A 27,908-nucleotide genomic window follows, 5' to 3' on the forward strand; every position below is an offset into this window, starting at 1 on the left:
TAACTTTCTTTATACCATTTTTCACCCCAAATTTTTGAATGTTCTTCAAAACATGATTTTGTGCTTATTGATATATTTTTAGTGAATAATATTTTTTAAAATGGCATTAGTTTCTAATATACATGTAATTTCTCAAAATATCCTTTCAGGAATAAAATATGGTACTGGATATTTGAAAATACTATGTATAAGTATAATAATACAACAAAGTAATTTCTTCTCATGTTTTTATTGAAATTTGAAATATTGCTATTTAAACAATAATTTAGGACTTAAAAGGAAAAAATGGAATGCTTTTATTTTCTAACTTTTTTTGAAATTTGGCATTCTATTTTTTACTTCTTAAATCTTTTCAAGTCTCTAATTTCCCTATATTGATCTTAATTTGCTACATATATACATATAAGCATACATACTTTGTGAATAAGAGCAATATGTGATAAATTCTTTCAGGAAATTTTATAATTATATAGACATAATTCATTAAAGACATGACTATTATACATATATTATTAGCATACATACTCATATATGAAAACTCAGTAAAGAAATGAATTCTCAAAGGACATAGCATTGACTTAAGTTATTATTACAATGTCACTTAAATACAGATATAAAACTAAATACATATCTTTATGCTTATAATCCCTTTACAACTAAAAGTTCTAAGCAAATTCATAAATTAAATGAGTGCAAAACCATAAAGCCAAGAAAATTAAATAAAAATGCATTACTTTTCATGTGGTGAATGATTTTATTTTGTTAACATGAAAAAGTTAAGCTTTCTAGTAGAAATATGTAGCCTCAGATATGGTTATTCAATAATTTTTTCTGTGTAGTTCAGCTCCAATATTATTATTACAGATTTTATATGTCATATAACAATCTGTGTGCTACATATAAAACAATTGTTATAAGATTTTGTTTGCTCTTCTGAGATGATTGAGCCTCAGATTTTATCCAAACTCTGATGTAAGCAATCACCAAACACCAAAGATTCATTTAATGAATCTTTTCACATATCTGCACAGCTTTCTTGTTAACTTGACTATAACGTTGGTGTTACTGCATTATTGATAACTATGTTAAATGGATATCTAATTCAATTGTTGCTGAAACTGGGAATAGAAAATTTCTTCATTGTCTTTTTAGCATTACACCTACTGCTAGGGAAATGGCGCATGCTGTTATGCATAAAAACATGATCCATGCAATATGTCTGTCTCCAAGGTGAATATGACATTCATCTTTAACACACTTTTGTTTAAACAATAAACTCAGATGCAATTTGGTCTTCCTTTCAGTTTAATACACCAAAAACAAAAAAATGTAAATTACAGCACTGAAATTGAGTGACAGAACTTAATTCCAGACAGTCCAGAATATGCTCATGTTTTGTTTATAGAATCATTAAAAAATTACAAAGTAACTGTAGGGGATTGTTATTTCCAGAAAATGGGTCTGTATACTATGTCCCAGGTTGAAAAATCCTACTTTAGTGGAAGACATGAATTTAAAACTCAACTCCTTTTTATTCATGTATTCGAAATTTTTATTGAATGCCTCTTATGTCCTAAGAAGGTGCTAGGTGCCGGATAAATGGAGCAGACATGTTCCAAGTCCTCCTAAAACTCACAATTTAATGGGTGTAGACAACAGTGTAATGAAGGAGAAATTAGAACCTGTCACTTACCATAGGACTTTCAACAAGGTATAACTCTTTGATCCTCACCTTGCTCAGCTATAAGATGAGGGTAATACCCACTCTGACCATCAGATGATAGTGGTTTAAAATGCTAAAGTACTGGACAAATGGAAAACATTATCAGTCACATTTACTTATGACAAATTAAGTCAAATTCAAGATAACTACTAGTAAAACCATTTCCAAAATAGTTCAACTCCCATCATGTACAACCATTACAGTCAGCAATGTTAATAATTTTATAGTTATAATTCCCATTGAAACTAGCCTGTTTGAACCCTAAATCCAAAATAATGGTTCCAATGACATTATTATGCCCATTATTGAAATCAGTCATGTCTGGAGTGTGACATGGCATCTGTCTAGCAGCTGTCTGAAGCACTACAAATAGATGGAGATGGTAACTGAAAAGCAACGTCTTCAGCTGAAACTTCAGGGGAATGTTCAAGAGAGGTAGCACATGGCTTCCTAGCTTGGAACACCGCCAGGATCATTAGCATTAACAACCGGCCTGCACTGGTGGAACATGCCATGGGTGCTTTAACGATCATCTTGACTTCCCATCTGAAAGACGTCATCTCTGATAGCCGAGGGTCTGCTGCTTCCAGCACAACACATGAGGAATTAGTGGGCCTAGTAAATCATTGCTACACTTTCTGCAAAGAGGGGGCTGGCTGGAGTCCTTTTGGAGCTTGAGAAGCTTGAACTGCTAATGCCCTGAGCTTACTTTTACTCCAGAGCCACTTCCCCCACCATTAGTGGATCTGTGCCTAGGGAGTGCTAACTAATTTTAATATTAGCTTAAGAAAAGCATAATTAGAAAGGTAAATCTGCTGAGGGGACAATCAAATTATATCTTCTTTGTGTGTGTGTGCATGCACACACATGCACATGTGCATGTGCTTTAGCCAGATATTCCAAATTATATCCAGTCTAACAGAGCACTTAGCACACAGTAGGTTTACAGTGAATATTTGATGAATGTATATAATATTCAAGATAATCAAAAAGATGAATTTTAAGGCCTACATGTCTAAATTTTGATTGAAATCAGTTCTGGATCAAGGCAATGTATACCTAATTTCAAATTATAATATATGTATTTTACATTTTTAAAGCAATATGTATTGCTTTTTGTGACTTTAAAAATAAGTTTTCAGTAGAAAAATTAAAAATATATAATAGGTCATAATCAAGTAGATTAATAGCTATCAGTAATCTATTTATCGGTTGATAACACTAGAGGATTAGCAATTTGATGTATTTTCCCATCTTTTATGCACATATAGAGTTTAAACGACACATGTGTTTGCAGTAATATTAGAGTGTTGTCATTGATTGCACCAGTCTTTTGGTGGTGGTTGTTGCTTTCTGATGCTACCAAAATTCGAATTTATTCGTACTGAGAAAGGAGGAAAATATTTTCCAGAGTAAGTCCAACAAATATATTAAATTAAATTAAATGTTTAATATAAAAGCAAATTAGCATGTTGTGCTTTTAAGAAAAAGTCTACTAAACCAATTTAGTCTTAGGTCAACACAATTCATCAAGAAAGGGCATACAGGACTAAAAATGCTATAAAATGTTTTTTCTCCCTTACTATAAAATATTGCTCATTTATGTCCCTTTTTATTCAATATCATTCTTCCTGCTTTGCAGCAGAAAGAAGATATGCCTGGAAACCTTATTTAAAAATTTGGGAGAAGTGGAGAAAAGTATAATGATATTAATGTGTTTCATTAATTGTAGAGAGTGTAACCTCATTTGCTCAGTTGCCCTGGGGAGATTGTTTCTGCTTTAAACGGAGAGCAACTGGTAAATTGGGAAGCAAGAGTTTTAATGCTTAAAACAGAGCTTCTAGTTCAGAGACAGAAAGTCATGTTCCAAAGAAAGCAGAGTCTCTGCTTTGCCCATTTAAAGCTGAACAAAATGTAGTGCAACTGAAGAATGCAAGGGAACATGAAACAGCTGTGAAATCCTGGGGGGAAAAAAGTGGAATTTTTGATAACCACATCAGCATTATCTTTCCCAGTGGTGACTGCCAGAACTGTATTTGTTTATAGTTATTTGAAGATAAAGAACTAACTTTGGGCTGGGGGAGAAATACTGTGTTTCCCTGAGAAATAAAAGCATTTGAGATTCTCTTGCAATGTCTGAAAAGCCTGTGAAATGAGACTGCCTGTGGGGTATTTCCTGTCTAATTTTGGAGTCTGGAGGGGTCATGATATGCTTCAGAAAAAAATATCAATATTAAATTTGCTATGAATTTGGGAAAGTTTAGAAGTGGTAAACTTCAATGCACTCAATGCAGTTTGCCTGTGTAGAATTGAACCTGGAAACCAGGGTGTCTTGGTCAGGCTGAGACTCTTGAGATCAGCCGTGTGGTTTGGGGGAAACTAGGATGGCACCTGGTTTGTGAGCCTGTAATTCATTCCCTTGTGAATCATGAAGTTTCCCCCACTTCCCGTCCCATTATTCTGTAGAGCTTTACTTAGAAATAAAAAAAAAGTAAACTCTTGCATATGGCATATAGGACCCTCTGTGATCTGACTTTTGTTACAACAACCTCCTCCCTTTCCCTTTACCAACATCTTCCTCATGAACCAGTTATTCTAACTTGGTGGTTTGCTTTTGTGCTTTAAATGAACTGTGCTCTCTGGGATGTGCAGGTTAAACGTAGGGTTTTGCAGCCCCTGCACTGAGCACAGATCTTCCCACTGAGCAAGCGGCCGTGTTCATTTACTCACTCAACTTCCAGGCTACTGTGGGCAGCAATGAGATTGTCAACACAGATGCAGCCCTGGTGCATGAAAATGACTTCTTTTCACTTTGGAAAATATTTCATATTGCCTGATTCTCTTGCATAGAATATATGTGTAATAAGAAATTGTCATTCTCTGTGATTTTCAAAGGGGATGGTTTTAACAGTGTGGAAAAATACCTAGGATGTGTGATCAGGCTTCAAATAAATGAGATTCCAGCACTTTTAGTGAATTGCTGTTAAAATACCATGCACACTGTTCAATAACAATGAGTAAGAATTAGTTCCTTTCCTTGTGGAGCTTACAGGATACTTAAAAAGATAGACATGCTCAGAACAGATAAATTTTTATCAGACGGTGATAAGGACTGTGGAAAGCTGAGGAAGGGTGCTTACTTCTTACTGGTTTCATGGAAATGTGGCAGTAAATTAGGACCCTGAAAAACAGGTGGATGTTGATAGGTGGAGACAAAGGACTGGCGCTATTAGGGGAAAGAGAGAGGGTGGGCAAAGGTGCAGAATTATTAGAAAATATTTGTAGCTAAGGATACCAGGCATTAAGAAGGATGGAGACTGTTAGGAAAAGGCTAAAGATGTAGGAAATAACTGAGCCCTACTTCTTCCAAGGACATTGTTGGAATACTGCACAATGCACAGAAACTATTGATGAAGCTAAGGAGATGGATCTGGCAGAGCTCACTGGTTTGTGATAGTGGTGAGTCCAAAAGCAGCTCAGCTATGACTCCAGCCTGGGGAGAGAGCAGGACCTGAGGGGTCTGTGGGGCTGCTTGGCAGTCAGGTAGTACCTGGAGCCTCCGCCTTGCCACAGGGAAACAGAGCACATCTCCTGTGATAATACTCAATTTACCCGAGTCCAGGGACAGCTGATTCATAGGGAGCAGGATTAGATACCATGAGAAGAGGAAAACAACAGGACACAAGGAATGTACAAATTAATGAGATCACATTCTAGGTGGGGAGCTGCAACACCCAACATAAATAACAGTTCATTTATTTTCTCAGCACAGACCTAGTGGACCTTTACTGGATAAAGGTACTGAGCTAGGAATTAGAAACACAAAGTTATATATAGCACTTGGCTTTAAGAATTGCCTAGTCCACTGAGAAAGACAGGTATGTGTAGAAATGAATTAAAATATAATAGGACAATGATTTCAAACTTGGCAGTTACTGGATCTCATTACACTCTTAAAAATTGAATGCCTTCAAAGAGGTCTTGTTTATATGGGTGATATTTGTTAATATTTCTCATATTGGGAATTAAAAAGGAAAATGTTTAAATACTTACTTATAAAATTTATTTTATTTTTTGTGGGTTTTAAATTTATTTAGTTTAATTCACAAATAAAAGACTACAAATATTCATGGTGCACATGATGTTTTGATACATGTACACATTGTGGAGTGGCTAAATCGAGCTAATTAATGTGTGCATTACCCCACATACTATGTGTGTGTGTGTGTGTGTGTGTGTGTGTGTGTGTGTGTGTGTGTGTGTGGTGAGAAAATTTACAGTCTACTCTTTTAGCAATTTTCAAGTATACAGCATGTATTTATTAACCACAGTCACCATGTTGTACATTAGATCTTCTGAACTTATTCCTCCCTGTCTAACTGAGATTTTGTGCCCTTTGACTCTCATCTCCCCAATCTCACCCTTCTGCTCTCCAGCCCCTGGAAACCACTGTTCTCTACTTCTCTATTCTCTACTTTGATGAGTTCAACTTTTTTAGATTCCACATATAAGTAATATCATTTTTCTCCTTATGGCTGTCTTATTTAGCTTAACATAATGTCTTCCGGGTTCATGTATGTCGTTGCAAATGACAGGATTTCTTTCTTTTTTAAGGCTGAATAATATTCTGTTGTGTCTACATACCATATTTTCTTTTCTATTCACCAATTGATGAGATGTTTAGGTGGACTCCATATCTTGGCCATTGTGAATAGTGCTGCAATGAACCTGGGAATGTATATCTTTGATATACTGATTTCATTTATAAAATGTATTTTAAAATGACAATTATAAGCCCATCACATGCGAGCATCAGGGTGACGATGTCATCACGTATCATGTAACCTGTGGAAAACTCCACTGTATAACTGTGAGAAAATGAGAGTAGAAAAGGCAAATAATATTTTAGTATTATTATGAGAATATAACTGACCTCACAAATTCCTGAAAGGGTGTCAGGGAGTCTGACAGGTCCCTGAGCCACATTTTGAGAACCACTGGGAGAGGACAGAGCTCTAATAGAAAAAAAAAAAAATGGTAGTTTTTTTTGGGGGGGCAGTTAGAGCCCAAACAGTGTACAATGTATACTGTTTGGAAAATACTAGATTTAATAACAAATATTACCAGATGCCAGCCCCATATTATCTCATTTGATATTCAAAATGATCTTCTAAGGTCTGAATGGTTGTTTGCCTTCCCCACCAAATTCATATGTGAAAATCTCACCCCCAAAGTGATGGCATTAGGAGGGGCCTTTGGAAAGTGATTAAGTCATGAGAGCAGAGCCACTGGGAATGGGATTAGTGTCCTTATAAAAAGAGAGCCCAGAGAGAGAGCTAGCCCCTTCCACCATATGAAGACACAGTCAGAAGGCATCATCTATGAACCAGAAAGTCAGCCCTCTTCACTCACTGAATCTGCTAGAGTCTGGATCTTGCACTTCCATCCCAGAACTGTGAAAAATAAATTTCTCTTGTTTATAAGCTACCCAGTCTATGGTATTTTATAATAGCAGCCTGAATGGACTAAAACACAACCACATGTGGTATGATTTCATATTAAAAATTCATATTATATAAATGAAAAAAATAGTTTTTGAAGGTTTAAATAACTTACTCATAGATACACAGCAAGTTAGTGACAGGTCTGAGATCCAAACCAGGTCTGTCTTACTACAAATCCACAACCATGAGGCTATCCAGCATGTTGGTATATAATTAAATAACATAATCCAGTTCTTAAGAAACCCTTACTATTTCCAAGCCATGGAGCTACACCTCTTATGTCCAACATTATTATCCTGTTTAATTTCTACAACAATATCAGGAGATAAGTTCTGTAATTATCCTCACTATAATCCAGTCACAGAGGTTAAGTAACTTGTCTGAAGTTATAAAAATCTCTGTAAAATTAGGAAGTAGTAGAGATAGCATTAGTATCCAGATCTTTCTGATGTCAAAACCCAGTTGTTCATCACAGCACTGCCCCCTAGTATAACTGCCCTAACAAAATAACAATACCATAATAGCTAAGATGTATCAAGAGCAGAGCCCTTTCTATGCAATAACTTATTTCATGCTTGAAGAAAAGTTTTCTATGTTTATCATTACTTTGTATAAGGGTCATTGTTAATTTTCAACAATAGAGAATCGAAGAAGTAAAAGACCTAAGTGGCACATAAGAACTGAAAAAATAAAATAAAATAAAGCCTTCTAGAAGTCATTGGTAAGGAAAAGGCCACACACAGGATGCAGGTTGGCATCAGCTGCCCATTGAAAGTGGGATGCCTGTTCTGGAGGAAGCAGTTAGCTCATGGTTTGAAAAGAATGGTGACCTCAATATTTCAAAAATCAATATTCTTTTTGTCGTTCAAAATCCAAGTGGCCCAATTTCTGCCCTCCCTCTCCTTGCCTTCTTTCTGCACTCAATTTGACTACAAAGTAGATTTCTCCCCCTATAGCTCTCACTGAGGAGGATGCCTCAGGTTCTGCTCCCAGTAGTGAAATGTCACCACAGTCGGCTATTTGCAATGCAAATCTCCAGGCTTTGGCATCTGAGATTGATGTCCCTGGTATGAATGTACTTAGTTGCTGGGCTGGAGCTGAGTGGAAACGACACAGGTCTCTTCCCAGCCTCGAGTGGTTGTCAGAGGTAACAAAGCAGGGCTGGGAGAGATACACACCTTGCACCCTTTTGGTACCATCCATTAACCGCAAGCGCTATTAATCCATCTAAATTTGGTTGGGGCCACCAAGTATGGGCTGAGGGCAGATGGCATACCTGAGCTGCGGCAGAGGGCAAAGGGGACTTCCCACAAAACTATTTTGCAGACTGGTGAGACGCACAGAGCCGGAGAGGCAGAGCACCTGTCTGGTCAGTCATGCATTTGCATCCCTAGTGTTTCTGGGCGGCCTAGGAGTGTGTTATTTGGTCTTTGCAGGAAGATCAGAGTTCTTGGGAAAGTAGGCCTGGCTGCTGAGATCGGGCTGCAAGCTCCCAGGAAGCAGGGGGACTCAAAACTGGGCCAGGCTCTTGAGGTGCAAGAAATTCCCAGGAAAGTCTGGAAATGACCTGGAAAAAAATAATCCATCTTTTTCTCTATGTGGCACTTGTTACAATTAAAAGAAAATCATTTTATTAAATTAATTGCCATCTGCGGAGAGTTTGATTTACTGACAATGTGAGTAGAGATGCTCTTCATTCAGGGGCTGAAGATCCCAATTATGTAACCGTGTCTTGGCTCATTTTTTTAGTGAATCTTTTCCTCGGACTTATGTTTCTGAGTATGGAGGGAAAAGAAAACTTATAACCAATGAGAAATAGTCAGGCATCTTTTCCTATAAATTATAAAATCAATATAGAAAACAGAAAATATTGACAAAAAATAACTCTTTTATAGAGTCAACTCTTTTAAAGAGTTATGTCTAAATACTTGGACATAACAGTTGTGAACATTTGTGTATGGCTTTTTAGACATGTGTATACACACACACACACATCTTACAATATAGTATGAACACATTGTAATTGCAAGAAGCAGGAAATAACAATTTTCTGACATCATTTTTATCAGCTGTTGAGTATTTGATTGTATATATGCTCCATCATCAGACTTACTAATCTCCCAGAGCTGTGTGTTTACTTAGATTTGTTTGGCTATTTTTAAAAAAATGCGATAAATATTATCATGCTTTTCTCTTTAGGCAAGTATGATGAAACATCTATGATGAAACATTCCTATTTCTAAATATAAAAATGTTTGGATCAATTTTTAGTGTATATTTTCTATTGATCTCTCTCACCTGTCTTTTTAACCTCCAGGGCCCTTTTAAATAAAATGATTTGAAAGAACTTTTCTCTTTTGTTCAACTTACACTTGGCAACATTACTACCAACATCCAAATTTGGGCCACCTTGGGAATAGGCAGAAACCAAAGAACAATGCAAATAATACGATTGTGGCACTGCTTATTCTAATTTTTGCAGGTTGAGTATCTATCTCTGTCTATTACTGTAGATAACGTACAAGTTCTGAATGTGTTGTCTCAGAAACTTATTTATAAATCCAATGCTTAGAACTGGGTAGGTGTTTTTCTACATAAATAGCATTAAAAATACACATATGTCTCTCCCAAGAGAGCAAAGCAAAGCTTAAAGAACCCTTACAATAATGATATTTAACATTATTGAGCACCTTCTATATGCCAGGCAATTTATATACATCACCTCTAATCCATGTGGACCCTAAATTATTTATATTGGTAATTTTTCACTGAAGGCAGTATGATGAAGTTATTTTTTTTTTCATTTGAACATCATAAGTACATTTACTTTATCAATTTCATGATGTATTCGAGAATATGTAATAATTTTGAAATTTGTTATTTGATTATATTCCATTTTGCCATGCACCTAAAGAACTAAAAGTAAAAAAGTCAATGAAATAATATGGAAAATAGCCTTTCTGTACTGTAAGAGTTGGTGTTAAAGGAAAGGAAGTGATCTCGTGAAAATCTAAAGAGGCCCTTGGAAATACTTCCAAGGACTCTACTGAGAGTTAAGAGCATGGATGACCCCGATCCTTCAGTATGTTGAGTATTCTTTATCAGTTTATGAAACTTTTTCCTTGATTAACATAATTAATGGAGGTCTACAACTTGTCCCATGTGATGTGAGCTTTCTGGGACTCATGGATTAAAGGCTGACTCTCTTTCACTGAAAACAAAATAATCTTATATAACGAGACCATGCAAGGGCATTCATGTATAGTAAATGCCCATTAAATGTTAGCTCTTAATTATTTGTGAATTTATAAATGCATATATATTTAATTACTAGTATCCTCCCTTCATACAAAATTTTGCCTTTGTTCTTTGGAATTCTTTTACTTTTTGTTTCTCCTACTCTCTCCCAGCTCCTTCTTTCTTTCCCTCTTTTCTTCAGTTTCGTGTCTCTGAGTGTTGACACTGGGTATTGGGCCCACAGCTCCTTCCTACCACATGGCCTCCTGACTCAATGGGGAAGGCAGAGGAGGGAGGATATATACAGACAGGGACTCAAGTCCATCACTAGAATGACCCCACAAACTTCTAAACTGCAGTAGAAACCTCTTTTCTGATTGTGGAGTTAGTATTTTTTTTTCTAGTCTTTTAAAAAAAGTAATCATAAAAACATGCATGCGCACTTATCTCATAAAATATTTTACCTCAAACTATGGAAATCATGAATAAAGAACATAAACCACATCTATAATGTATCATCAATGATTATCAGTTCCATGTACTTTAAAATGGTGCAATAACACATAGCACTTGCTAAGTAAATTAAGTACAGAGCTTTCTTGATTTTTACAATTTATTTCCCATTACTTTCATCATCCATATTTACTTCCCAAGAAATGTTTTGATGATTGTTATGGACTGCGTGTTTGTTCCCCCTTCTCCCTGATGTATATGTTGAAACCTTAAACTCCGATGAGATGGGATGAGGATGTGGGACCTTTGGAAGGTAATTAAGTTTAGATGAGGACATGAGGGTAGAACCCCCATTATGGGATTAGGGTCCCTATAAGAAGATCCGCACTCTCTCTTTCCTCCATGTGAGGACATAACAAGAAGGCAGCCATCTGCAAACTAGAAAGAGGGCCCTCATCAAGAATCAAATTGGCCAGCACCTTGACCTTGAACTTTCCCTGCCTTTGACCTTGGAGGTGTCAGGCAAGAGGAAGGTCTTTTCTCAAAGGGAAAGAGATGGAACAAGGAAATTGACTAAGCCCATCAGTATGAAGTGGCACACATGTAGCCAATTGGGGATGAGACAAGACTGGAGTGGATCTATGAGACAGAGACATAGAGAGACTAGGAATGAAGGTGGAGTATTCAACCTCAAACCTCTGCTCAGGTGGAAGGTAAACCTTTAGGCGAAGGGAGCCAAAAGGAAGCACTAATGAAAAGTAGTATTGGTAAGTAGCACTCATAAGAAATGGGTTGGATGGGGCCAGTCCTTCCATGATGGAGATCAGAGAATTCCTATAATAAAACCTTATCACAAAGAGGGAGTTGAGCTTAAGTAGTCGTAGAAGATGTTCAATGACCAGGAAGGAATGAGGTCAGTGGAGAAAATATCTAGGAAACTGTAAGAACACATGATGAACAATTGTGATGAGTTAACTTGGGGATATTGACTTTGGACCTCATTTAGAACTTTATTTTCCTTTAATATTTAATAATCGTAATAATAAAAGCAAACCTGTATCAATTGCTTTTTACATGTCAGATAGACTTCCTTAAATCAAGATGCTATTTAATAATTCTAATAATTATATTAAGTGGGTACAATTATCATTCCTCTTATTAATTGATGAGTCTGTGGCTTAGAGAGTTTTAAACACTAAAATTAAATAGCCTGAAAGTCCAACCGAGGTCCACAACCCCAGATCCCTTGCCAGGAACCACTGCTAAACTTGATATTGCCTATACTGACACGTAACCTGAACACTTTGATTTTGTTTTTAACCCTTTGGATGGAGAGAGGAATAAAGGAGTTTGAGGAAACAGAAAAATTTAGAAGAGTAAGTCTGGTAGCCATTTGGTACATAGCCAGAACGATTCTCCTTCTGCCTGGCACAGAGAGTGGATTCTGAATTCCTCTCCACTCTGTCTGTGGTCTCCATTAGAGATTCCGACAGTTACTAGATAAAGTTAAAGGCTCATGTAGTGATCTTCACACTAATTGGACTGTAATGTATAGCCTCGGTCAAGCACATCTTTCCCAGCCCTCCTCTCCGTAGACAGCAATCAAGCCATTTACAGAAGATGCATTGGCTGCTGAGACCCTAGGGTAACCTTAAGCTGCACTGGCCTTTTAGCGGAAAACACAATTAATTTTGATACTGAAGGGCAATTAAGACTGGGGTTAAAATAAAAATCTTTTGGAACACAGAATGTCAAAGATTGGATAGGAAATGTTTTCCCTCACATAGTTCAGGGCCCATGAGCATACCAACCTCTGGTTACTCCAAGTCAAGCTGCCAGATTCCCATTTCATTTCAGTAAATGTGAATTGAAATGAATAGCTGTGTTAGCTGTTTTGCCATCCTGAAAGGAGACCACTTACATCAACTATTTTATGAGCAGTAGCTTTGAAAAACACATGTGTGTCTAGACACCTGTTACATCCATACCCTTGCAGAAACACCTACACAGATTTTTTTAAAACACATGCTCACAACCATGGATAACACACCATGTGTTGTTACACGTTGCTCGAGCTAATCTCAGCTCAGAGAGAAACTCTTTCTAGAAAAAAAAATGTTTTTGTTTAAATAAAGGTACATTCCAGAGGGAGGGGAAAGATGATGCTGTCACACATCACTTAGAAAGGCAGGGATTTAGTAATTGTGTGATTAGTCCGAAGGTTAAAAAGTAGAGTAATGGGAAAAGGTTAGGTGTGGATTCAAGGGATGTGCAATCAAGCTACATTGGAACACATATTTATAAGGTTTCTAGCTATGAGTTAGTCAGTGGTATTTTTGAGTTTATTGGTCATGTGGGTTTCTTTTAAACCAATTCTTTGTTTACATCTTGTTTTTCCATTTGTCTAATGGGAATAGTATTTTCTTTTCAACTTGTAGAAGGTTTATTAAATGTATATTTGGACACTGATATTTTGTTGAATACATACATTCATGGAAAGTCCCTTTTCCCAATCTGATTATATCAATATAATTCAAATGTGGAGAAATGCTGTTTGGTATCATCCATTTGAGCTGAATATTGCGTGTTCTATAATCTAGAAATTTTATGAGATATGTATGAGGGTGTTTCTTATTGCATTGGTTGTTACAGTGATGGCTAATTCTTGCCAATGGTTTGCTATTTCCCAAAAACTAGTCTGAGCTTTTCATTTGTTAAAAAAAAAATGAATCTCCCAAATTACCCTATGTGGTCATATAGTCACATAGAGTTACTCACATGAGTATGTGCTATGCCCCTATGAAAAACTAAGGCAAAAGGCACAACAACAGTCAAATAATTTCCCCAAGATCAAAAAACAAATAGAAGTAAACAAATACGGATTAGAGCCCAGGAAATCTGGCCCGGGGCCCACGTTGGTCACCACTGTGCTTAATTCTTTTTAGTATTAGACTGAATACATATATTATAGTTGATCATTTGATGGAATAACATTTTGTTAAACTGTAGATTTGTATGCAACACCATAGATAAACCTCAAATCAATAATGCCAAGTAAAAGAAAGCTAGTTTCAAAGAGAAACACATCCATAGTAAGTTTATCCTTTAAAGCTATGGTCACCAACCCCTGGGCCTTGGACTAGTACCAGTCCATGGCCTATTAGGAGTGAGGCTGCATAGCAGGCGGTTAGCAGTGGACAGGTGAGCAAAGCTTCATCTCTATTTACAGCTGCTCCCTATCACTCGTATCACTGCATAAATTCCACCTCCTGTCAGGTTAGTGGCAGCATTCGATTTTCATAGGAGCTCAAACCCTACTGTAAACTGTACATGCAAAGGATCTAGGTTACACGCTTCTTATGAGAATCTAATGCCAGAACATTGAAGGCATGCTCAACAGGGCCTCTCAGCAAAGGTTGGGAGACTCATTGGTTCAAGGCATTAAAGAAAATCTCTTTCTACTCACTAGCTTACCATTAAGCTAACTGAGTGCACATCGGCGCCTACACATGACAGAGAATACAAACTTTAACGAAAAAGTTAAGGAAAATAACTAGACAACAACTATAAAAACAAATAGCAATATCACCAAATCATGGCAGGAAAGTGAATCTGATTTCTAGAGGTAATGCATTAAATTACTTTAAATGTCTAGTTTTCATTAAAAGATTACAAGACATACAAAGAAACAAGAAAGTATGATCATACCTGAGGTGGGATGGCGGGTGGGGCAATAGCAACTGACCCTGAGGAATCTCAAGTGTTGAACTTACTAGACAAGGACTTTAATTTAGCTATCATAAATGTGTTCAAAGAATTAAAGGAAACATTTTTTTAAAAAAGGAAAGAATGAGGACTATGTGTCAGCATATAAAGAATATCTATGAAGAGATATATATTAATAATGGAAAAAGAAAAAATAGACATCCTAGGTTTTAAAAGTATAATAATTGATATAAAACATTCACAAGAGGAACTCGACAGTGTATTAGAACTGAGAGAATGAAAAATGAACAAACAAGAAGATAAATCAATTGAGATTACCCAGTCTGAAGAACAAAATTAAAAAAGAAATAAAGAAAAATAACAGGGCCTCATAGACTTGGGGACACCATAATGCATACCAATATATGCATAATGAGGTCTCCAAAAGGAGAGGAAAGGGAAAAAGTATCAGAAAGAATATTTGAAGGTAGAATTGGGTGATTATGATGTGTCACTGTAGGACCATCAATTTTAACAAACATACCACTCTGGTGGGGAATATTGGTAATAGGGGAAGCTATGAATGTGTGGGGACAGAGAGTATATAGAAACTCTCTGTACCTTCCTCTCATTTTGCTGTGAACCTAAAACTGCACTAAGAAATAGTCTTAAAAATGATAGAATAGCCGAAGATTCCCAAATTTGACAAAAAACATTGACCTTCAAACCAAGTAGCTCAAAAAAGTCTAAGTAGAACAAACACAAACAGACCTGTGCATAGAAACATCCTAATTAAATTTTGAAAGCCAGAGACAAAGAAAGAATTTTAAAAGTAATATGAGAAAAATATCACATTATCTGCAAGGTCTCTTTAGTAAGATTAATATTTAACTTCTCATTAGGAACCAGGAAGCCCAGAAAGCAGTAGGATAGCATACTCAAAGTGCTGAAATAGAAGGCTATTAATGAAAAATTCTATATCCAGCAAAACTATCCCTGAAAAATGAAGGATAAAGACATTCCCAAAGAATCAAAAACAGAATTTATGACTAGCCGATCTGCTTCATAAAAATTAATAATGAAATTATTTCAGGTTAAAATGAATGAATATTGGATAATAACTTAAATTCACATGAAGAAATAAAGAGGACTGGCAATGATAAATACATAGGTAAATAACATAAAAGATGTTATAAGTGTATTTCCATATGTAATACTTTTCTTATTCTATTTGATTAAAAAATAGCAACTGTATAAATCAATCATGAAACTGTGTTGACAGGATTATAATGTATATAGATATAGTTTGTATGTCAATAAGAGTAGAAAGATGGGAGAGGAGATGGAGCTATAATGAAGCAAAGGTTTTATACACTATTGCAAATAAATTAGTATTAATCCAAACTAGATGATTTTAAGTTAAGATAGTAGTTGTAATCGCAAAGACACCTATTACAAAAATAACACAAGAACATGTAGTAAAGGAAAAAAGGGGAATAAAATTATTTGCTATAAAATATTTAACATAATAGAAGGTAGTGATCCAGAAATAGAAAAATAAAGAAATAAGGCACATAAAAAAATAGCAAAATGTCAAATGTAAATCTTACTTTATCAGTGATTACATTAAATGCAAATACACCAAATGTTTGCATGAAAAGGTGGATATTGACAGGATGGAGAAATAAACATGACCAAACTGTATGTGATCAACAAGAACTACACTTTAAATTCAAAGACACAAATAGATTGAAAGCAAAAGCCTGGAAACAGAAGTACCATGCAAATAGTATAAAAAAGAAAGCTGGAGTCTCTAAAATAATATCACAGAGAGTAGACTTTAAGACAAAAATTTGTAGGGAAAAAGAAGAGGATTTTATAAAAGAGTTAACATATAGGACTATAAGAAAAGAGCTTCAACGTACATGTAGCAAAAACTTATTGAAGGCAGAAATAGATAATTCAACAATTGTAGACTTCAACATTACACTTTTAATAATGGATAGAACAAATAGGCAGAAAAATCAATGAGGATATAGAAGGCTTAAACACTATAAGGCAAATAGTCATATCAGACATCTGTAGAATAATCCACCCATAAAAAGAAGAATATAGATTCTTCTCAAGTACAAATAAAATACTGTCAAGGATAGACCATATGTTAAGCCATGAAACATGCTTGAATGAATTTAAAATGATTGATATCATATAAAATATGTTCTTTGATCACAATGAACCTAAATTAGAAATCATTAGCAGAAGAAAATTTGGGAAATTCAGAAATGAGTGGAAATTACATGCTCCTAAATAGCCAATGGGCAAAGAAAAATCAAAAGGAAAATTAGAAAATGCTTTGAATTGAATAAAAATGATAATACAACATACCCAAACTTAAGAAATGAAGTTAAAGTGGTCACTAGAGGAAAATTTATAGTTGTAAACATCTATATTAAAAAAGAAGAAACTTATCAAATTAATAACATCTGTCCACCTTGAAAAAAAACGCTAGAAAACTAAACCCAAAGCAAGCCAAAGGATGAAAAGAATAAGCATTAGAGCAGCGATTAATGAAAAAAGAGAGAAAAGAAACAATAAACAACATCATCAAAACCAAAAGTTTGTTCTTGAAAAGATCAACAGAATTAACAACTCATTACCTAGACTGACTAAGAAAGAGAGAAGACCCAAATTACTAAAATCATGAACTAAAGAAGGCATGTCATTACAGACCTATACAGAAATGTAAAAGTAAAGATTTTGAATTAGTAACAACAACAACAACAAAAAATTCCACAAAGAAAAGCCTAGGACTGTATGGATTTTTGAGTGAATTCTATTAAACATTGAAAGAATTGATACCAATCCTTACCAAGCTCTTTCAAAACATTCAAAAGGAAAAGAACAATTTCCAACTTATTCTCTGAGGCCGTTATCACTGGCAGCACATATAAAGACTTAAGCACTGTGACAAAGTGGGATATATCCTAAGAATTCAAAGTTAGTTCAACATACTAAAGTCAATCTATGTAATATACCATGTTAATAGAGTAAAAGAAAAAAATCTGTATAACCAGCTGAATAAATGAAGAAAAAGCATTTGAAAAAAATTCAACTCACTTTCATATAAAAAAGTACTTAAACTAGGAATAGAATGAAACTTCCTGGAAAAGAGCTTCTGTGAAAAATCCACAGCTGACATCATATTTAATGGTAAAAAGATTGCATAATTTCACCAAAGATTAGGAACAAGATATGGATATCCATTCTCATCACTTCGCTTCAATACAGTACTGGAAGTTTGAGTCAGGGCAATACTGCAAGAAAATAAATGAAAAGAATTCAGGTTGGAAAGAAAGAAGTAAAACTACCTCTATTTTCAAATGGCATCATCTTGTATATAGAAAATCCTATCAAACCCACCACAAAACTATTATAATTCATAAATAAATTCAATGAGATTGCAAGACACAGGCCAATATACAAATTCAATTCCAAAGATAAAATTTCTAAAAATTTTACCAATAAGAGCATAAAATATTTAGAAATAAATTTAATAAAATAAATGGGGCACTAATACATTGAAAACTGCAAAACATCATTGAAGAAAAGTAAAGAAAAACCAAATAAATGAAAAAACATCCCATGTTCATGGACAAAAAGACTTATTATCATGAAGATGCCATTTACTCTTCAAATTATTCTAAAGAATCAGTGCAATTCATATCAGCATTGTACCTGGCCTCTTTGCAGAAATTGAAAAACTGATCCCCAAATTTGCGAAACTTTGGGGACTGAGAATAGTTAAAATAATCATGAAAAAAAAAAAAGAAAAAAGTTGGAGGACTCACACTTTCTGATTTCGAAACTTACTATAAAACTTCAGTAATCAAGACAGGGTGGTGTTAGCATAGGATAGATATGTATATCAATGACATAGAATTGAGTGTTCAGAAATAAACCCTTGCGTTTATGGAGAATTTATTTTTTGAGAGGGGTTCTAAGAAAATTGAATTAAGGAAAGAAAAGTCCTTTCAACAAATGGTCCTGAGATAACTGGATATCAACTTGAAAAGAAAGAAGTTGGAATCTTAGTGCATACCACATGCAAATGTTAACTCTAAATGGATCACAAGCCAAATGTAAATGTTAAAACTATAAAATTTTTAGGAGAAAACAGGAATAGATCTTCATGACCTTAGATTAGGAAATGTTTTCTTAGAGATGATAGCAAAAGCATGAGCAACAAAAGAAAAGTAGGTGAATTGAACTTTATAAAAATTAAAAATGTTTATGCTTCAAAGGACACCATCAAGAATGTGAAAAAATCCACCATGTGCAAGAAAATATTTGTAAGTCATTTATCTGGTAAGTGGCTATTTTTCAGGTATTTAAATAATTGTTACAATTTGATAATAAAAAGACAATCCAAATATAAAATAAAGGAGCTAAATAGACGTTTCTCCAAAGAAGATACAGAAATGGCCAATAAGTACATGAAGCAATGCTTATCATCATTGTTGTTAGCATAATACACATTGAAACTACAATGAGATACCACTTCATACCCACTATTATTAAATATAACCATAATAAAAATGATGGGCAATAACAAGTATTAGAGAGGATGTGGAGGAATCGGAACATTGCTGGTGGTAGGGTAAAATGATGAAATCAGTTTGCCAGTTCCTCAAAAATGTTAAATGTAGAGTTACCATCTGGCATAACAACTCCACTCCTAGATATATACTCAGGAGATATGATAATGTGTGTCCGCACAATAAATTATAAACAAATGTTTATAGCAGCATTATTCATAATAGCCCAAAAGTAGAAATAACCCAAGTGTTCATCAGCTGTTGAAAGGATAAACAAAATGTGTTATATACACACAATGGAATGTTACTCAGCCACAAAAAGGCATGAAGCTCTGAAACATCCTACAAACATGGGATGAACCTTGAAAACATTAAGTGAAAGAAGCCAGACACAAAAGGCCACATATTGTGTGATTCCACATATATGAAATGTCTGGAAGAGACAAATCCATAGAGACAGAAACTTTATTAGTGGGTGTCATGGTCTGGGAGTGGGAGAAGGAGAAGTGACTGCTGATATATATAGGGTTTCTTTTGAGGGTGATAAAAATGCTCTGAAATTAGTTGTGATCTACAAACAAACTTTTGTGAATATACTAAAAGAAAACAATGAATAGTACAAATTAAGCTATTAAACTGCATAATACTGAATTATATCCCTATAAACCTGCTATTAAAAATGTGAAACAAACATCTTCACATTGAGATGGGATGCCTGTTTATGCTGTCAATCAATATCAATCAAATTAACACCCACTGCCCAGCCTCACACGAGCAATGATTCATGGCTCCTTCCTACCCCTCACTCCCCACCTAACACAGTATCTGCTGAGTTGGGGTCTGTCTCCATCTGCAGCCTCAGAACTGTGGGTGCCCAGGGCAGTGGCACCAAATCTCCCAGCAACTTCACGCTATGAAGTTGTAGCTACAGTGAGACACTCCGCGTTTAACCACAAACTCAACGCTACCTTGTAGAGCTTCCCAATGCATACCTATGAGATAAGAGTCACAAGAGCCGCGCTGCTGTAAGATTTCCACACCAGAGCTGAAGGGAAAGCCGCCAATATTCTGAGGAAATTCCATAATAATAATGATGAGCTCAGAGATGAGAGATTATGATAATTGTAAAGGTAGAATGGAAAGGATACGAGTCTGAAGCCCCAGGCTTACTTGCTTCTTTTTCTTAGAGTGAGAAGAAAGCCAGAGATTCAGAGCTTCACACCTCACACACTGGGAGGCTTTGCATTATCAGAAAGCTGCTGAGGTTCATCACAAAAGCAGCTTCTAGAAAACTTTTTCTCAGGATTCGGACTCCCATCTCACTCTATTGCTTTTGATCTTAGAATTTCTGTTACCATAGCCATTAGAACAGATAGATATATGTCACTTAGTTTGTCTTTTTCATGTTCAAACCAGATCTCTATATTAATTCTGTGTCCAGACTAGCTTGCAAGATAAAAATGAATGTATCTTTGGCAAGATAATTGAAAGTCAGGCTAACTAAAAATGTCCTTGTACTAGAGGTACTTAACATTTAGAGTATGGGAGAGTTACTTCTTGGTGTCTTATATCATTGATGTTACAAGGTTTGGGTAGAGAGAGTATATGACTAATCCAGACAGTTTATGAAATGGTGCTTTAATATGATGCACAAGTAAGGAACCGAAATAATTATTATTTACTATTATGCCTCTCCTTCATCTTTCTCCCTCCTCAACAACATACTCCAATCTACAAAAGACATGGAAAGAATCTTTCTAGAAACTTCGGTGGGACTGCAGCCCTGCCAACACCTTGATTTTGGACTTCTGGCCTCCAAAACTGTGAAAGAATAGAATTCTGTTGATTTAGTAAGCCATCGTTTCTGTGGTGACCTGTCACAGCAGCTACAGGAAACTCATACACTTGATTCAACATTGAATACATGGCTTTTTTCATGTAGATTCTTTCCAATCCTGTGGTATTGCTATCAACACTGAGGTGAGGATCATACCATCTGTTGACCCAGGGTGGCATTTTTCAAACTTTTACTCCTAGCTTGCTGAGGTATCAGTTCTGCATTCTACTTCAGACATGTTTCTTTTTTCACAAGTCTATGTGGGGGAGTCCTTAAAGAAAGAGTAATTCCCTTAACCACCCCCCACTTAAACAAGAGAATATTGACTTTAATCAGAATTAAACTCATGATGGCAACAATAACACTGCCTTGTATTACGGTTTGAATTCTGATCTTAAGGCCTTGGATCAGTAACTTCATCTCTCCATGCCTCTGTTTACTCACCTATAAAATAGGGATATTAGCAGAGATATAGCTTGTGTTAACTGTGTAAACTTCATGCTGAGTTCCTAAGCCTTGTTCTTGCAACTGCGAGCCTTGGCTCTCAATACCATTACCACTTCACTAATTGAAAACAAAGCAACAGAAAAGAAAAGAAAAACTATTTAGAACTAATTGATTTTGATCTATGAGTTTATCTGAGGTCTCCCTCTGCCAGCAAGAAAGGGCTCAGGTTAGAGTATAATTTAAATAGTAAAAAATAGATTAATGCTGCAAATATTACCCCACAACAAAAATGAATATAGGTAACGTCCACCACCAATTTCACTGCCTTCTAATAATTACCTCTGGTTCTTACCTGGCCACTACTCCTTAGATTTAAAACATACATTAAGTCATGTTTCCACCATCCCCTCTAAAAACCTTTCATGGCTCTCCCTGCCATTAGCAAGAAGTACAAGCCACTCACTATGCGAAGTCTCCATGTCTTTGCTCATGCTGTTCATTCTGTCTGGAATTAGGCACCCTTTTATTCTTTCTGGTGAACTCTACTTTTTATTTTTTATTTTCAGCCAATTTTGCAATTCACACTCCAGTCCTGCTGGCTGGTAAACTTCATCTGCTCTATATTTATTTTTAAATAGACTTTTTTTTTTTGGTTTTGGTTTTTAAGCCTAGTCAAGCAAAGTGGTGGGAGTGGAAAAGGAACAAAGGAATTTGTCACTGGTTGTGGTCAATTAGTTGTAAACACCACTGCGCTCGAACCAGCCAATAGACTTTATTTTTAAAATACTTCTATAATTATAGAAAAAAATTAGCGGAGAGTACAGAGGGTTTCTCTATACCCCATGCCCAGTGGTGCCTATTATTAACATCTTACATTAGTATGGGAAATTTGTCACAATTAATGAACCAACAGATAGTGGTACATTATTATTTAGACTTCCATAGTCTTTACAGAATGCCCCTTTTCTGCCCCAGGATCCCATCCAAAATACAATGTTTAAATTCTCTTTAGTCTCAACGTGTCTCCTTAGGCTCCTCTTGGTGGTGACGGTTTCTCAGACTTTTTTTTTTTTTTTTTTGCAGGGGGAAATTTAATTTACATACCAGCCACTTGGGGCCCAGGCAGAGCTGGGGCAGTGGGGGAATCTATAACCCCAGAGGGCACACCCCCTCCCCAACCCCTTCCCCCTGGGAGACCAGTCCTCACAGATACTTGGATGGGGTTCCCCAGGTTGTGTAGAGGATGCTCCAGTCAAAAGGAGAGACATTTGGGAATAAGGCTGTCCCCAAGTCGGGTAAAGCCCTCAGCCTGGAGTTGGTTGCCTACATGGTGGCCCAGTGTCTGAGACCAGTCAATGTCCTGGGCACAGTCCTCAGCCTGGTGGCCCTAGAGGAAGCCCTCACGGTGGAACTGTTCCTGGAGGAGGGCTCGATACTGGTCAAATCCTCCTTCAACCCGGGTGACGCCACCTCCTTCACACACCCACAACTCCCGGCACACCAGCCTGATGAAGCGTTCATCGTGAGAGCACGACCCAGAGCCTCGATTGTCTCCATGTCCAGGTGGTTTGTGGGTTCATCCAGAATATAGAAGTTGGGGCACGGCATGGTCATCTGAGCAAAGGCCACTCGGCTCTTCTGACCCCCAGATAAGCTGGCAACAGGGCGCATGGCCAGTTCTCCAGAGATGCCATACCAGCCCAGCTGGTGACGATATTCCTCCTCGGGCTGCCCAGCAAACTTGCGTGCCAGCAATTCCACAGCACTGACATTCAGGTCCAGCTGCTCCACATGGTGCTGGCTGAAATAGCCAATCTTCAGATTCCTATGAGCATCTCTGATGCCTCGAACAGGTGCCAGGTCCCCCATAAGCAGCTTCAGCATGGTGGACTTCCCAGCCCCATTCTCCCCAACCACACAGATGCGGGACTCAAGATCAGCAGAGACGGAGAGACGACTGAAGATGACATGTTTAGGGTCACAGTAGAAATCCACCTCATCTAGCTGCAGAATTGGTGGTGAGAACTTGTTCCTTGTTTTTGATAACCTTGACAATCTGGGGAGTACTGGTCAGGTATTCTGTAGGATGCCTCTCTATTGGAATTAATCTGATGTGTTTCACATAATAAGACCGAGATTATGAGTTATTGGGAGGAAAAACACAGAGGTAAAGTGCCATTTTCATCATATCACCTCAACAATACATACTATCAACATGATTTACGACTACTGAGGTTGACCTTGATCACCTAACTGAGGTAGTTTTCATCAGGTGTCTCCAATATCTCTTACTCACTTTTAATATTCATTTAAATACCACCACTTTTTTGAAGTCATCCTGGATTCCTTCAGCCCTTTAGCAGGCCATTTAATCCATTTATTAGTCATTAATAAACATTTGTTAATCACTTATTATGTGTCCGGCATGGCGCAAAATGCTGAGGATGCAGCCATTTAAACATGTAATAAATGTTTTATGAATGAATGAATACATGAATTGATAGTTTTAAACAGATGCAGAATATTTTCTGCTCATATTTAGTCAACATTCATATATTGAGCATTTCCAGCTTATGTAGTACTATATTGGAAGCTTTAAAGACAAATTTAAAGTGCAGACCTTACTCTAAAGAAGGTGCTGGCAAAGTCCAGTGCTCAGGCCCACATTCTCCATGATGCCTGTTTTTGTAAATAAAGTTTTATTGGAACACAGCCACATGCATTCATTTATATATCGTTTATGGCACTTTTGCCCTATAGCAGCAGAGTTGAGTAGTTGCCACAGAACCTATATTATATGCAAAGCTTAAAATATTTACTCTCTGGCCCTATTACCAAAAAAAGTTTGCTGATTCCTGCTCTCAAGTATTAGACTTGACAATATACATGGAAATTCATAATATTTGTTAGTTACTTGTAAAAATAAAATAGATCTAACTCTAAATGGGAGAGCTAACATAAGAGCTTAATATATTTTTGTTGGCATAATTTGGTTTAACTATAAATCCAGAGTGAGAATTGATCACTGTGAATGGGAGTCAATAAACACATTTATTAAAGACATATTATGGGCCAGCACTATGTTGAAAGCAAGGGATTTATTGATGAATAACACAGACCTCTGCCACTTAGAAGTATATATTTTAATGGGATAAGGCCACAATATCCAACATGGTAGCCGCTAGCCACATGTATCTTTTGATCGCCTGAAATCTGATTAGTTTGAAATGAGATGCAATTAAAAGTATACAAGAGATTTCCAAAGACTTAGTATAAAAAAATTAGGGTGGTGTGGTGGCTCATGCTTGTAATTCCAGGACTTTGGGAGGCCATGGTGGTAGGATTAATTGAGCCCAGGGGTTTGAGTTCAGCTGGAAACAGCATAGTAAGACTCCATCTCTACAAAAAAATTAAAAATTACTGATGAATCGTGACACATGTCTGTAGTCCTAGCTACTTAGGGGGGCAGGAAGATTGCTAGAGTCCAAGAGGTTGAGGTTGCAGAGGGTTATGATGATGCCACTGCACTATAACCCAGGCAACAGAATGAGACCCTGTCTCAAAAAAAATTAAATATCTAATAAAATGTTAATATTAATTACATATTTATTGTATTGTACATGGTGATTGCATAATATAAAAATAAATAATATATATTATTAAAATAACTTTCACCTGCATTTTTTTCTTTTTATAACTTTTTAATGTGGCTACTAGAAAATTTTAAAATGCATATGTGGCTCATATCATATTTCCTATTGGACAGTGGTGATCTGGACTTTAGAAATGTGCTGTCAATAAGTAGCCACTAACTATATGTTGCCATTTAAATTTAAATGAATAAAAATTAAATATTCTGCAATTATTAATTCAGTTAAAAGTTAAACTCACGTGACATTACAAGTGCTCAATAGCCACCAATGGCTACTGGCTACTATATTGGCCAGTAAAGCACAGATATAAATCATTTCCATCATTGCAGAAAGCTCTATGGGACAGGGCTGCTCTAGAAGAATATAACATGGCTTCCTAAATGTTTTTAATTGACAAATACAAATTGTATGCATTTGTTGTGTACAATATGATGTTTTGAAATATGTATATATTATGGAATGGCTAAATTGAGCTAATTAACATATATACTACCTCACATATGTATCATTATTTTGTGCATGGGAAACATTCAAAATCTACTCCCATAGCAATTTTCAAGGATACATGACATTGTTATTAACTATAGACACCATGTTGTACAATAGACCTCTTGGACTTTTTCTTCCTATTTAACTGAAATTGTGTGTCCTTTGATCCGCATCTCTCCAACCCTGATTTCTTTTGCTGCTGCTGATAAGCTCTCCCTTAGGTGAGTAAAAGGACTAAAAATAAAAGGGGAGGCCGATATCAGGCAATTGCACGTACAGTTTTGGAAGTCGATTTCTTCAGGTGGTGTGTGTCCCTTTGAATAGCCACATTGGTGTGTTTACAGAAAAGGGACCAAGAGCAGCCAGCAGATGAATGGTTAGGAAGCAAGAAGAGGGACCCCAGGACAAGAAAACAGAGACAAATGCTGTGGCACATTTAGCCCTAAAGTACTGTAGGGAAAAGTATGACATCTTAACTATGTTTTTTAAAATATATATTTTAGAGCATTTTGACTTGAGGACCTATATAACTGTGCTGTGTATTAAATGGATGAAACATCTTTCCCTGGATACAGAGGAAAATCTTTCTAATGGCAGGAAGCTGCATGTTCTTTACGACCACTGTTAGTTTCAGTAGCAGATGTAATATCAGGCCCATGGTCTCTCAAGCAATATACTAGAATGAGAGCATCTATAGGTGTGGGGAAAAAAGGGAAAAATACACTCCAAAGGCAGGAATCAGCACAGAGGAGAACCAGATTTGGGCACCAGAGTTGACTCCCTGGGTGACAAGATTATGGGTTTTGGAGCTTCAGAGAATTGGGTTTGAATCTTACCTCGACCACTTACTATCCCTGGAATAAAGACATCAGCATTTATTTAACTCTTACTATATGTCAGGCACTTTAGATATATTATCTGATTTAGCCTCCCAAGAACCGTGTGAGACAGGTTCTATCATTATCCCCAATTTACAGAGGGAGAAAATGAGGCTTGGAGAGATTAAAAGTTACATTCTGTTGAAGGGGACAGCCAAACTTTGGGACCATGGTCAAAACTCGACTTCCCACCATTACATTTCACTGTCTCTCATAGAGCCTTCGTCAAGTGAGTTAACCTTTCTTTTGACTCAGTTTCCTCCTCTGTAAAATAAGAACAGTCATACTCACCTTGCAGGATTGTTATGAGTATTCAATCAGACACTAGTAAAGTATCAAATTGGGTGTAGGCATAGCATGTAAATGCTAGCCTACGCCTGCCTTAATGAAGATAAGACAAAGTTGATATAATTTTTTAAAAATTATGTGTCTTGGAAAAAAAGACATACATTTCTCTTGCTCATGACAGACGAAAGTGAGAGTTTCAGCTGGTAGGCAATCTGCCTTACATAGTCATTTGGGGACCTCATTTCTTAATATCACTTGGTTCTACCCTGTCTGGTTTCTAGCAGGTGGGAAAGGAGGAGAACGTGGGGAGAAGCCACACACTTTGTGGTAAGGCTTGCACATGAAGACACACACACCGTACATGCTCACATTCCACTGGGGAGGGCTCAGATTGTTGCCAAATATAACTGAAAGGGTGGCTGGGAAATGTAGATTTGCTGTGCATTCAGCCCAAACGCAATTAATATGGAAGGAAGAATAGATTATGGTGCTTAAGAGGACCACAGTGTAAACTGTCAAGAGCCAGCTTCTCTTTAATGTCCCCTGATCTTTTCCTTTAGTGTTTTACTTCTCTATCCCCTCAATTCCATCCTCTCCTGGTTTCTGGGCCTGCCCTCCTTGGGCCTGTTCCCCTTACTCTACTCCAGGTGGATAACTCACCAGGTGCCTGGCACTTCTAAGATGCCCTGACCCACTTCTTTTATTGCTCCCCCATTCCTCATTGACAGTCAACTTTTCTGGATCCATTAAGTCCTGTTAGGCTTGCAGTGCAGGTTAATATTAATATCATAGGAATTTCCTTAAAAAATCAAGTCTGGAGTCTCTGCCAATTCCACTCCTAAGTTTTGGTGATCTTGCCCAAATTACTTAATTCTCTGAGGTGAATTTTCTGTACCTGTAAAGTCTAAATAATGTTTACTCTCCTTTCCTCAGAGTTTTTTATGTGAAAAAGATGAAGAATGAGAACGTGTTTTACAACTCATAACATATGGCACACTTTTACAAGGCTTGTTAAAATTACTAGAACAAATAAAATAATTATATGTTTTTATTTTGCTGGGTATTAAGGCTGACTGTAATTTTTCCAATGATGACATTT

At 36.4% G+C, this 27,908-nt stretch overlaps 1 pseudogene; it reads right to left on the minus strand.

Annotated features, from left to right (window-relative positions):
- Window positions 1–22,562: 22,562 nt before the first annotated feature.
- On the minus strand, window positions 22,563–27,531 carry LOC105871324 (ATP-binding cassette sub-family F member 3 pseudogene; annotated as a pseudogene).
- Window positions 27,532–27,908: the final 377 nt, after the last annotated feature.

This window comes from Microcebus murinus, chromosome 7, assembly GCF_040939455.1.
Source record: "Microcebus murinus isolate Inina chromosome 7, M.murinus_Inina_mat1.0, whole genome shotgun sequence".
Classification (NCBI taxonomy): Eukaryota; Metazoa; Chordata; class Mammalia; order Primates; family Cheirogaleidae; genus Microcebus; species Microcebus murinus.